The 13,233-nt window shown below is 40.3% G+C and overlaps 1 protein-coding gene across 6 annotated transcripts in view; it reads right to left on the bottom strand.

Annotated features, from left to right (window-relative positions):
- Positions 1–12,401, bottom strand: part of LOC135097324 (uncharacterized) — a 32,974-nt gene extending 20,573 nt beyond the window's left edge. Inside the window, exons 1-3 of one of the 6 annotated variants that reach the window (XM_063999117.1) lie at positions 12,200–12,401; positions 9,332–9,417; positions 1,545–1,638 (exon numbers count right to left, since the gene is read on the bottom strand). The gene's annotated coding sequence lies outside the window, so the exon portion shown is untranslated. The remainder of the gene's footprint in view (positions 1–1,544; positions 1,639–9,331; positions 9,418–12,199) is intronic. The other 5 variants (XM_063999111.1, XM_063999112.1, XM_063999113.1 and 2 more) reach the window with 5 other exon arrangements.
- Positions 12,402–13,233: the final 832 nt, after the last annotated feature.

The following is a 13,233-nucleotide window of genomic DNA, read 5'->3' as shown; positions in this document are numbered from 1 at the left end:
ATTTAAAAGGCTTTAGTGGATGTTATCAGGGTTTTCAAGGGCATTTTCATGATTCAAGTAATGGTTTAATAAGGTTAGTAATAGTTTAACAGACTTTAATGGATGTTACCAGGGTTTTCAAGGGTGTTTTTATGATCAAGTAATGGTTTAATAATGCTAGTGACAGTTTAACAAGTTTCAGTGGATGTTGTCAGGGTTTGCAAGGATGTTTCTGTGATTCAAGTAATGGTTTAAAAGGGTTAATGATACTGTAACAGGTTTTAGCAGATGTTGTTATGGTTTGCAAGGGTGTTTTCATGATTCCAGTAACAGATTAAGGAAGGACAGTGATTAAAACTAAACTAAAAACTCCACAACACAACACATACTTGGTAAAAACATTCCCACTCTTAGCTTCACTGGAGACAAGATCAGTGTGGTCAAGCTTGCAGTGTTTGCTGTTGTGGAAACTGCCATGAAGATCCAAAAGAGAGCCTGGCAATGACCAAAGAAGAGCTACTGTCTCAATAGTAGGTGACCTTGCCCAGCGATACTAAGGAGAGAGTGACACAGGAGGATGAGGAGATGAGGAGATGAGATGAGGCATGAGAGAAACATGTAGAACTGGGAGAGAAAGGGAGGAGGAGATGTGTATGAGTGCAATACATGCTGTGGATGTAAGGGGATGACCTCTAATGAATGGAAGAAGGGAATAGAGTGCTAGAGAGAGAGAGAGAGAGAGAGAGAGAGAGAGAGAGAGAGAGAGAGAGAGAGAGAGAGAGAGAGAGAGAGAGAGAGAGAGAGAGAGAGAGAGAGAGAGAGAGAGAGAGAGAGAGAGAGAGAGAGAGAGAGAGAGAGAGAGAGAGAGAGAGAGAGAGAGAGAGAGAATGAGAGCATGCAAGAACAGAAATAAATGGAGAGAAGAATAGTGAAAGAGATGAGAGAATGAGTTAGTTCATGCAAATATGAGAAAACATGCATAGACAAAAATAAATGAAGGTCAGAATGATGAGAGAGAGAAGGATGAGAGGAGGAAGAGAAGAGGTAAGTGGGGAGACGAATGCTGAGAGAGAAAGAGATGAGAGAAGGAGAGAGTTGGTGTACAAATCTGGCTGTTGTAACTGCCCAAGCTGAATAAAAAGATACAAGTTAATGGTATTTTCAAAGGACACATACCACTTAAAGTTCAAAGAAGGGATGGATGCAGATTAATTCATGTTTTACTATTTTTATTTTAGTTTAGTGAAATGAAATTACTATGGCTTATTTGAATGAAGGAAAAATGTCTCTGGAAGGGCTTGTGTCAGTGAGGAAATGGTTCACACACACACACACACACACACACACACACACACACACACACACACACACACACACACACACACACACACACACACACGGACTTAATCACTTTATATAGCTAAAATATACATGTGACACAAATGTACAGGTAATGATTCTCTCTCTCTCTCTCTCTCTCTCTCTCTCTCTCTCTCTCTCTCTCTCTCTCTCTCTCTCTCTCTCTCTCTCTCTCTCTCTCTCTCTCTCTCTCTCTCCCAACCTACCAATACAGAGTGTGAGGAGTCTGGCACACACACCCCATCCACACACACAACAATGCTGTACACTTGGGGAGCCTTGGAGTCTGCACTGCACTGCCTGAGGTAAAAGAGAACAAGAATGACAGAAAAAATACTGGTTCATATTTACTGCAGTTCATTGCCATACACAGAAGTACAGTACAGATCAGCCTGGTTAGTGAGTGAATGTAGGTGGGTGCTGTTCATGGATATAATACTTGATATCTTGTTGTGGAGTCTCCTTATGCATTGTTGCCCGTTTATCAGCTTCTGTGCGTATCTTTATTTATAATCTCTCTCTCTCTCTCTCTCTCTCTCTCTCTCTCTCTCTCTCTCTCTCTCTCTCTCTCTCTCTCTCTCTCTCTCTCTGTCTGTCTGTCTTAAAAACTCCAGTCAACTCCCAGTGCCTTCCCAAACTTCCCACTGCCTCCCCAAACTCCCCACTGAATTCCCAAACTCTCCACTGGCTTGCCAAATCCCCCATTGCCTTCCCAAACTCCCTACTGCTTTCCAAGGAGGAGGCAGTAGACACCTTCCGAAACGATAATTACTCCCAGTGAGGTGTGCAGCACTGTTCAGGGGGGTGCTGTGAACTTATCATTAAACCCAGCTGTGACCTTACTGAATGTTTCCCTTTGTGTCTCACAACACAAGGGGGGCAGTCACAACTATCTTCCTCCACACAAAACTACAAGCACCTAATAACACACACACCCTTCACTCAAAAATTTCAAAATCATAATGGCGACTCCTACACCAGCCTCAGAGTCCCCATCTGGGGAGGGGACCATAAATGTCCCCAGGTCGGACTGCCTTTCTGTTGATGACCCTAAGTGTCTTGACACCCCCCCCCCCTCAACTTTTTCTTCATTAACTTCTGCAACATTCGCGGTCTAAGATCTAATTTTCAATCTGTAGAACACCACCTCTCCTCTTCTAAACCTCATCTTCTTTTCCTCACTGAAACTCAAGTGTCTGAGGCAACTGACAGTAGCCCCTTTTCTGTTCCCTCCTACTTTCTCTATCCTCATTTTCGATCCAAAGCTGGATGCTGCATTTATGTGCGCAATGACTTAACCTGCTCTCGTGCCCACGCTCTTGAATCTTCTGAGTTTTCCACCATCTGGCTACGACTACAGAGTCACTCTCGTACTAGATTTATCTGTGCTGTATACCTCTCACCTAACTCCTCTGACTATAAGAAATTCTTTGACTACTTAACTTCCAAAGTGGAGCACATTCTGACCATCTTCCCTATTGCAGAGATCTCCATTCTTGGAGACTTCAGTGTTCACCACCAGCTTTGGCTTTCCTCTTCCTTCACTGACCATCCTGGTGAACTAGCCTACAACTTTGCTATCCTCCATAACCTAGAGCAATTGGTGCAACACCCTACTCGTATTCCTGACCGTCTTGGAGATACGCCCAACATTCTTGACCTTTTCCTGACCTCTAATCCTTCTGCTTATGCTGTCACCCTTTCTTCTCCGTTGGGTTCCTCCGATCACAATCTCATATCTTTATCTTGTCCTATCGCTCCAATCCCTCCTTAGGATCCCCCTAAGCGAAGGTGCCTCTGGCATTTTGCCACTGCTAGTTGGGGGGACCTGAGGAAGTATTTTGCTGATTTTCCTTGGAATGACTACTGCTTCCATGTCAGAGACCCGTCTTTGTGTGCTGAGTGCCTAACAGAGGTGATACTGTCTGGCATGGAGGTGTACATTCCTCACTCTTTTTCTCGTCCTAAACTTTCTAAACCTTGGTTTAACACAGTTTGTTCTCATGCTATACATGATAGAGAGGTGGCCCACAAAAGGTAGTTAAGCCTTCCATCACCAGAATCTCATGCACTTTATATTTCTGCCCGGAACCATGTCAAGTCTGTTCTCCAACTAGCCAAAAACTCCTTCAATAATAGAAAATGTCAAAACCTTTCAAGATCTAACTCCCCTCGTGATTTCTGGCATCTAGCCATAAATATCTCCAATAACTTTGCTTCTTCTTCTTTCCCTCCTCTATTTCAACCAGATGGCACCACTGCTATCACATCTATTTCTAAAGCTGAACTCTTCACTCAAACCTTTGCTAAAAACTCTACCTTGGACGATTCTGGGCTTGTTCCTCCCTCTCCTCCACCCTCTGACTACTTCATGCCACATATTAAAATTCTTCACAATGATGTTTTCCATGCCCTCGCTGGCCTAAACCCTCGGAAGACTTATGGACCTGATAGGGTCCCTCCTATTGTTCTCCGAAATTGTGCCTCCGTGCTTGCACCTTGCCTAGTCAAACTCTTTCAGCTGTCTGTCAACATCTACCTTTCCTTCTTGCTGGAAGTTTGCCAACATTCAACCTGTTCCTAAAAAAGGTGACCGTTCTAATCCCTCAAACTACCGTCCTATTGCTTTAATTTCCTGCTTATCTAAAGTTTTTGAATCTATCCTCAACAGAAAGATTCTTAAACATCTATCACTTCACAACCTTCTATCTGATCGCCAGTATGGGTTCCGTCAAGGCCGCTCTACTGGTGATCCTCTGGCTTTCCTTACTGAGTCTTGGTCATCCTCTTTTAGAGATTTTGGTGAAACTTTTGCTGTTGCCTTGGACATATCAAAAGCTTTTGATAGAGTCTGGCACAAAGCTTTGATTTCCAAACTACCCTCCTACGGTTTCTATCCTTCTCTCTGTAACTTCATCTCAAGTTTCCTTTCTGACCGTTCTATTGCTGCTGTGGTAGACAGTCACTGTTCTTCTCCTAAATCTATTAACAGTGGTGTTCCTCAGGGTTCTGTCCTGTCATCCACTCTCTTCTTATTATTCATTAATGATCTTCTAAACCAAACTTCTTGTCCTATCCACTCCTACGCTGATGATACCACCCTGCACTTTTCCACGTCTTTTCATAGACAAGAAGAAAAATAATAAATACTGATTTAGTGGTGATGGTGGTGGTGTTGGTAGTGGTGATGGCGGCAGTAGTAGTAGTAGTAGTAGTAGTAGTAGTAGTAGTAGTAGTAGTAGTAGTAGTAGTAGTAGTAGTAGTAGCAGTAGTAGTAGTAGTAGTAGTAGTAGTAGTAGTAGTAGTAGTAGTAGTAGTAGTAGTAGTAGTAGCAGTAGTGGTGGTGGTGGTGGTGGTAATAGTAGTAGTAGTAGTAGTAGTAGTAGTAGTAGTAGTAGTAGTAGTAGTAGTAGTAGTAGTAGTAGTAGTAGTAGTAGTAGTAGTAGTAGCAGTAGTACTAGTGGTGGTGGTGGTAGTAGTAGTAGTAGTAGTAGTAGTAGTAGTAGTAGTAGTATGACTCATGACATTTCCTTTACCATACCTAGGGACAGTAGAGACAGGAAATGTGCATTTACCTAGCTATGTTTTACAGGAAAAGAGATATGCTCGTGCTGTCCTGTCTCCATATCTATAAGCATCCAGCTTAACTTTAAATTCATGAATATTTGTTGCTTGTACCACTGTTTCATCTAAGTTGTTTCATATTTCTATGCTTCTGTTTGGGAAACCATATTTCTTGATATCTCTTCTACTTGTTTTCCTCAATTTCAGTCCATGTCCTCATGTATCTCTTAAGTCCCACACAAATAAGTCTTCTTTGTCAACTTGATCCTTACCTATTAAAGCTCTGTATATAGCAATCAGGTTCCCTCTTTCTCTTCTCTCTTGTAATGATGGAAGCTTCAATCTCCTTAATCTTTCTTCATAGGTTAAATCTCTCAAACTTGGTACCAATTTGGTTGCAGCTCTTTGGATCCTTTCTATTTTCCTTATTTCCTTTTTATTATGGGGTGACCAAACAATTGTGGCATATTCCAGGTTTGGTTGAATCACATATTCCATCAACTTTCTCATCATCTCTTCATCCATGTATGCAAATGCCCCTTTCATCTTTTTTAATAACTCATAGGTTTCCCAAACTATTTTGTTTACATGTTTTTCAGGTGATAAATTATCACTTATTGTAATTCTCAAATCTTTTTCTTGTTTGGTTTTCTTAATTTCCACTTCTCCCATGGTGTACGAACTTGTCAATCTTCTTTTGCTTTTTTTCCTAATTCCATCACCTTGCATTTCTTTGCATTGAATTCCATTTCCCATTTCTTACTCCATTTATATATCTTATTTAGATCTTTCTGTAATATTTCACAATCCATATTGTTTTCCACTCTTTTCAATAATTTTGTATCGTCTGCAAACAGACTTATATAACTGTCAACCTCATTCACTATATTGAACATGCACCAGAAATATTACCGGGGCTAAGACCCTGTGGTACTCCACTTGTAACTCTACACCATTCTGATTGTTCTCCCTTTATTACTGTTCTCATTTCTCTGTCCCTCAAGTCTGTAATCCAATTCAGTGTGTTGCCCTGCAAACCCCTTATATTTTAAATTTTCTATAGCAGTCTCTGGTGTGGTACCTTATCAAATGTTTTTTTTAGGCCCATCCCTCTCTCTCTTGAATTATATCAATCGCTTTACCATAAAAGCTCACTAAATTCATGACACAAGACCTTCCGCTTCTGAAACAAAATTGAGTATCAGTCAATGTTTGTGTTTCTTCTAAATATTTCATCCATCTGTTTTTAACTATTTTTTCCACTATTTTTTGCCACCACACTTGTTAAGAACATTGGTCTGTAATTCAATGGATCTTCTTTATTACCTCTTTTAAAAATGGGCACAATATTGGCTCTCTTCCAGTCTAGAGGGATTTTTCCTTCCTTAAAAGAACATACTATGGTATTGTGTATACTCCCTGCTGGTTGTTCACAACATTCCTTAAGTATCCAGTTGGACACTCCATTCGGTCATTGAGCCTTACTTATATCCAAAACTTTCATAATGTTCTTAATTTCACTTACGTCCACCTGTATCTCTCTCATCACATTGTTTCTGTGCCATGCTCTTTCTCCTTCAAATTTGCTTTCTTTGGTGAATACTGACTGGAAGCACTTGTTCATTAATTCCGCTTGTAACCGTGTATCTTCATATGTAACGTCATCTTCCCATTCACACATCTGAAGAATAACTTTGGCTCATCTTTGCACTTGTTAACTATATCTTTCTCATAATTCCTTTCTTCATCTCTCAGGATTCTGATATATTCGTTTCTTACCTCCTCGAATTCTTTCCATTTCTCACTTCCTCCTTTTTTCTCCATCTATTCCATCCTCTTGTGTCCATGCATTCATCTTTGGGGGTACATAAGCCACTGCAAAATCTCTTCTTCCTTCTCCCTTCCTTTCTGTTTGAATTATAATTACTTCCGCCATTCCTTCTCCCACTTCAACATCTTGTGTGTGTGTGTGTGTGTGTGTGTGTGTGTGTGTGTGTGTGTGTGTGTGTGTGTGTGTGTGTGTGTGTGTATTTACCTAGTTGTATTTACCTAGTTGTATAATACAGGGTCCGAGCCAAAGCTCAATTAGTCCTGTCTCCATAACCGAATTTGTCCAATTTCTCTTTAAACATGTGCACACTCTTTGCCGCAACTACCTCTTCTTTTAAGTTATTCCATATTTCAACCGTTCGATGCGGAAAGCTGTATTTCTTAATATCTCCCAAACAATGACTCTTCTTTAATTTCTTCATATGTCCCCTTGTACGTCTATCTCCTTCCTCCACTTTTACAACTAGGTCATCTCTGTCTATCTTCTCCATGCCATTTACTAATTTGAACATTGTTATCAGGTCTCCTCTTTCCCTTCTTTCTTGCAGTGTTGGTAATCCAATTTCTTCCAGTCTTTCCTTGTAACTTAGGTCTTCCAATTCAGGTATCATTTTCGTAGCTGTTCTTTGTATTCTTTCCAATTTCCTTATATCTTTCTTTTTGTGTGGAGACCATACCACTGCTGCGTATTCCAGTTTGGGACGTATCATGTGTGTTATGATTTTCTTCATCATTTCTTTGTCTAGGTAATTAAATGCCACCCTGATATTTGCTAGCAAATTATATGTAGAGCCAAATATTCCATTGATGTGTTTTTCTGGTGATAGCGTGTCTTGAATTATTACTCCCAAGTCTTTTTCTTCTTTGCTCTTTGGTATTGTGATACCTCCCATCTTATACTCCCATGAAGGTCTCCTTTTACTTCTTCCCATCTCCATTACATGGCACTTCTTTATATTGAATTCTAATTTTCATCGTTTACTCCATTCATAAATTCTATCAATATCCCTCTGTAGTTCCTCACAATCCTCTTGGTTCTTTATTACTTTCATCAATTTTGCATCATCTGCAAACATGTTAATGTAGCTATTTAAACCCACCGTCATATCATTTATATAGACCTGAAACATTATAGGTGCCAACACAGACCCTTGTGGTACTCCGCTTGTTACTTCGCACCAACTTGATTTATTATCTCTGATTACTGTACTCATTTCCCTACCTTGGAGATAATCCTTCATCCACTTAAGTATTTTTCCTTTTAGCCCTCCTCGATGTTCCAGTTTCCATATGAGTCTTTTATGTGGAACTGTATCAAAAGCTTTTTTCAGATCTAAATAGACAGCATCAACCCAACCATCTCTCTCTTGTAGTTTATCTATTACTCTTGTATAAAAGCTCAGTAAGTTTGTTACGCAAGATCTCTCTTTCCTGAAACCGAATTGTTTTTCTGTTATTATATTTTCTTGTTCAAGATATTGCACCCATCTGTTTTTAATGACTATTTCACAGAGTTTACTTACAATACTCGTGAGTGAGACTGGTCTGTAATTCAGTGGTTCCATTTTATTACCTCCTTTGTATAACAGTACTATATTTGCTCTCTTCCATTCCTTTGGTACTTTTCCTTCCTTTAAAGAACTGTTAATTATCTCCCATATTGGTTCTTCCAATTCCTCTCTACATTCTTTCAATATCCATCCATTTACTTCGTCTGGCCCCATCGCCTTCCTAGTATCTAGCTCTTCCAGTAGTCTTTTAATTTCTTTTCTTTCCACTTGTATGTTTTCTATTCCTTTCTGTTGTTCCTCATCTCCCAGTGATGCAAAGACAGTTTCTCTTGTAAATACAGACTTAAAGCTTTTATTCAGTATCTCAGCCATCTCTTGTGTGGTTTCATAAATTTCTCCATTTTCCTTCAGCTTTGTAATAGTATCTCTATGCTTTATTTTTCCATTTACATATCTATAGAAAAGTTTGGGTTCTTCTTTACACTTTCCAACTACATCTCTTTCAAAATTTCTTTCTTCTTCTCTTCTTATTTTAACATAATCATTTCTAGCTGTCCTGTATTCTTCTCTATTTATCTCATTCCATTGTTTCCTCATTTTTTTCCATGCCCTCTCCTTTTTCTTTTTTGCCTCTGCACACTTTGCATTAAACCACACTTTCTTATTTTCTTTTACCTTATATCTTGGCACATATCTTTCAACACCTTCTCTAAACTTGCTTAAAAACACTTCATATTTTTTCTGCACCTCCATACCTCTTAATAAATTATTCCAATCAAGCTCTCCGTAGAATTTCTTTAACCCTGTAAAGTCTGCCTTAGCATAATTTTTTCTCTCATTTTTATATTCCTCATTGAATTTTGGCACTTCTTCTTTGATCTCTATCTCCATCTTCACATGATCAAGAGTGTGTGTGTGTGTGTGAGAGAGAGAGAGAGAGAGAGAGAGAGAGAGAGAGAGAGAGAGAGAGAGAGAGAGAGAGAGAGAGAGAGAGAGAGAGAGAGAGAGAGAGAGAGAGAGAGAGAGAGAGAGAGAGAGAGAGAGATGACAGGCCACTAAGGCACAATATGCACAATGCACACACTGACCTGACCCTCTGATGTGCAAGGTCATGCCGCCCCGTCACTCAGCACACTCGGGCTTCTGCCAGTAATGGATGCCCCCAAGGCTGTCCCTGAGAGGTCATAACAGGTCACATAAGAGGTGACATATAAGAAGTCATACAATTATGAACAAATTTACAAGTTTATAGTAAAAATTTTCAGATGTTTTTAAGAGTGTGTGTGTGTGTGTGTGTGTGTGTGTGTTTCCAGATTTCTGCAGTACTTTGCAGGAAACTGTTCTTCTTAATATCCTCCTACACACACCCTTCTTCTTCATCTTCTCATGCCCTCTCGTGCTTCTAAAGTCTCTCACCACCAAATTACTCTGGTCCAATTTTTCACAGTCTGACAAAATCCAATATAAGGCCATCAGATCACCTCTCTCTCTCTCTTCCAAGGGTGGGTAGGTTTAGTTTTAGTCTCTCTTCATATGATAAGTCTGATAGGGTCAGAGGCAACTTTGTCGCTGCTCATTGTATTCTTTCTAATTTCTTTATGTCCCTTTTAGTGCTGGGAGACCACATCGCTGCTGCATATCTCAAACTAGGTCTTATCATTGTCAGTTACATCCCTAATCATCTCTTCATCCAGGTAGTTGAATGTTGTTCTTATGTTTCTCACCAGATTATATGTTTCCCCTGTCTTTCTTCTTACATGTACCTCTGAGGACAACTTATCGGAGACAGTAATTCCAGGGTCTTTCTCTTCACTCTTCACTTTTATTTCCTCATTACCCAATTTATAACTGAAGACTGGCATCACACAACTATGCCCAAACTTCAGCACTCCTCATCTTTTTATGTTAAACTCCATTTTCCAAGTGTCACTCCAATCCCAAATCACATTCAGATCTCCCTGTAGAGCTTCACAATCCTGTCCTCTCCACTTTTCCCATCAATTTTGCATCATCAGCAAACAGACTCATGTAACTATTCACCCCTTCCATCGCATCATTCACACAGGTAGCAAACATGACTGGTGGTAGTACTGAACCCTGCAGAACACCACTAATTACCTCTCTCCATGATGACTTTTTATCTTTGACCACTGTTCTCATTTCCCTTCCTCTCAGAAAGTCACTGATCCAATGTAGGAGTGCTCCTCTCAGCCCACCAGACATTTCTCATTTCCACAACAGTCTGCTGTGGGGCACCTTCTCAAAATAAACACAATCTGCCCATCCCTCTCTTTCTTGTACCATATCTATGACTGGATTAGAAGCATCTTAAATTTGTTATACTCGTACATGACCTTCCTTTCCTAAATCTGAATTGTCTGTCTGTTAATATTTCTCTCTTTTCCAGATATTCACTCCATCTTTGCTTCACTATTCTTTGGCACAATTTTGCCACTACACTTGTTAATGATGCTGGTCTATAATTAAATGGTTCTTCTTTGCTTCCACTCTTATATATGGGGACTATACCTGCTTTTTTTCCAATGTTGGGCACCACTCCTTCCCTTAATGAAGTTATGATGAGTTTGTAAATCATGTGTGCAGGTTGATCTCTGCATTCCTTCACCACCCAATCAGACACTCCATCAGGTCCCTGTGCCTTCCTCACATCCAAGTCTTCCATCATTATTCTTACCTCATCCACTGTTACCTCAATCTCACTCACTCTTCTACTCTCACATCTGCCGTCACCAGTCTACCAAATGTTCCCTCTCCAATGAAGACACTGAAAGAAGTCATTCAAAACCTCTGCAATTTGTGCTTCTTCTTCAACATGTTTACCATTTATTTTCAGTTTGTTGAACCCATTCTTATTCTTCATTTTACCATTCTATAGAACATCCTTGGTTCATCCTTACATATGTCTATAATGTCTTTTCATGAATTCTTTATTTCTTCCCTCCTTAGAGTATTCATTTCTCTCCCTTTTATATGCTGACTCCACTCACACTCACTTACATACTGCTCATCTACCCTCCCTCCCTCCTCCTCCCTTTCTTCCATCTCTCCCATAACTCCTCTGCTTTTTCTTCCTTCTCCCTTGCCTCCATATCTCCACTTACCTCTTTCTCTTCTCTCTCCCTAACCCAGCCACTCTCTCTCTTTCTCTCTCTCTCTCTCTCTCTCTCTCTCTCTCTCTCTCTCTCTCTCTCTCTCTCTCTCTCTCTCTCTCTCTCTCTCTCTCTCTCTCCCACACACACACACACACACACACACACTTTTTTTCCATCTGGTTTCTTCTGCAACATGAAAACCACATCCTTCTGATATTAGTACTTAATTCTCCTCAGAGCCGCCGCCACCACCACCACCACCACCACCACCACCACCACTGCCACAACCACTATCATTATTTTCACCTTTATCTTTACTCAGGTGGTGTTGTTGTGGTCTCCAGGGGCATTTTCATGACTGACAATGCAAGGATTTTGCAAGAGAAAAAGAAAATGCCCCATGAGAATTTTGGTGATCATCTGTATGGCCTTTGAAAATGTTTTTTTAATGAGAAAGCAAAGCATTAAGAATACAAACAAGATAGAATTAAGCTAACACAGGAAGCTGGTAAGTTAGTTTGTTGTATACTAAATGCAAGGTCTTGTTTCTGGAAAGTTGTGCTTCAGGTTCAAACCAGTGACTGTCAAGATTAACATGTGTTCCTCACAAAACTTTTCCTACAGTGCAGTATACTATAATAGACACAAACACATACAAAAATAAATATTACTATTACTACTTTTCTCCTGTAAGAGGGCCACTGGCCAGGGGCAACAAAAATTTTGAATAAAAAAAGAAAAAAAAGCCCCAGTTTTACTACTACTCCAGTAGTAGTAAAACTATATAGACTACAGACAAATGAGTAGTAAATACAACATCAAATCAATCCTTTAGGACCAAACCTAGGCATGTTAATACATCACTGCAATTCTGTCTGCTGCTGATCCCGTCATACAGAATCCATTAGCTATTTGTGGTGGGTTCCCACGGCAGAGGCTTCACGCAGCAGCAGCACCACCACACGAGTAGCAGGCACACGCACCACACTCAGCCAGGAATGCACTTTCCAAGGCAACTGTGGATAATGAATAAAGAAAAAATAATAATTAGCCTTGAATTGATTTTCCAGAGCACCTGTGAACAGAGAAGAAATGAAAAGAATAGTAAATACTTCACAATAGTAAATGTGGCTACATTTCAACATATTTTTTACCTGGCTGGTCTCACAAGAGAGAACCCCTTCAGGGCCAGTTCAGGGTCAGCTCACCAGCACTATCAAAAAGACACCAAAGTCTGTACATGCTTATCTAACTGCCTGGCAAGTGTGCCATCAGCCCAAGATAAATAATAAATCTGACTAGCAGCACAGCGTATATGTCACCAGCAAGAATCAAACAGATGTACACCTGAGAAATTGGACAAACTGTACCTAAAACCATCAACAGAATTAGATTCAGGCACACTGTTAGCAAGAAAATTCCAGATTTTCATCACTCTGAGAAAAATGTGTGTCTGGCATCACAACAACTATAAGGAATGCTGACAGAAGTGGCTCAGATGAACAGGTCTGCTGCATTAACTGTATGTACGGCCTCTAGTGCTGACAGCAGTGGCTGAGGTGTACAAGTCTGTTGCATTAATTTGTATGGATGGCCTCTAGTGCTGACAGTAGTGGCTGAGGTGTACAAGTCTGTTGCATTAATTTGTATGGATGGCCTCTAGTGCTGACAGCAGTGGCCGAGGTGTACAAGTCTGTTGCATTAATTGTATGGATGGCCTCTAGTGCTGACAGAAGTGGCTGAGATGAACAAGTCTGTTGCATTAATTGTATGGACGGCCTCTAGTGCTGACAGTAGTGGCTGAGATGAACAAGTCTGTTGCATTAATTGTATGGATGGCCTCTAGTGCTGACAGTAGTGGCTGAGGTGTACAAGTC

Source organism: Scylla paramamosain, unplaced genomic scaffold (genome assembly GCF_035594125.1).
Source record: "Scylla paramamosain isolate STU-SP2022 unplaced genomic scaffold, ASM3559412v1 Contig17, whole genome shotgun sequence".
In the NCBI taxonomy this organism is placed as follows: Eukaryota; Metazoa; Arthropoda; class Malacostraca; order Decapoda; family Portunidae; genus Scylla; species Scylla paramamosain.
The sequence above is the reverse complement of the archived record's forward strand: the minus strand, read 5'-3'. Positions and strand labels throughout refer to the sequence as shown.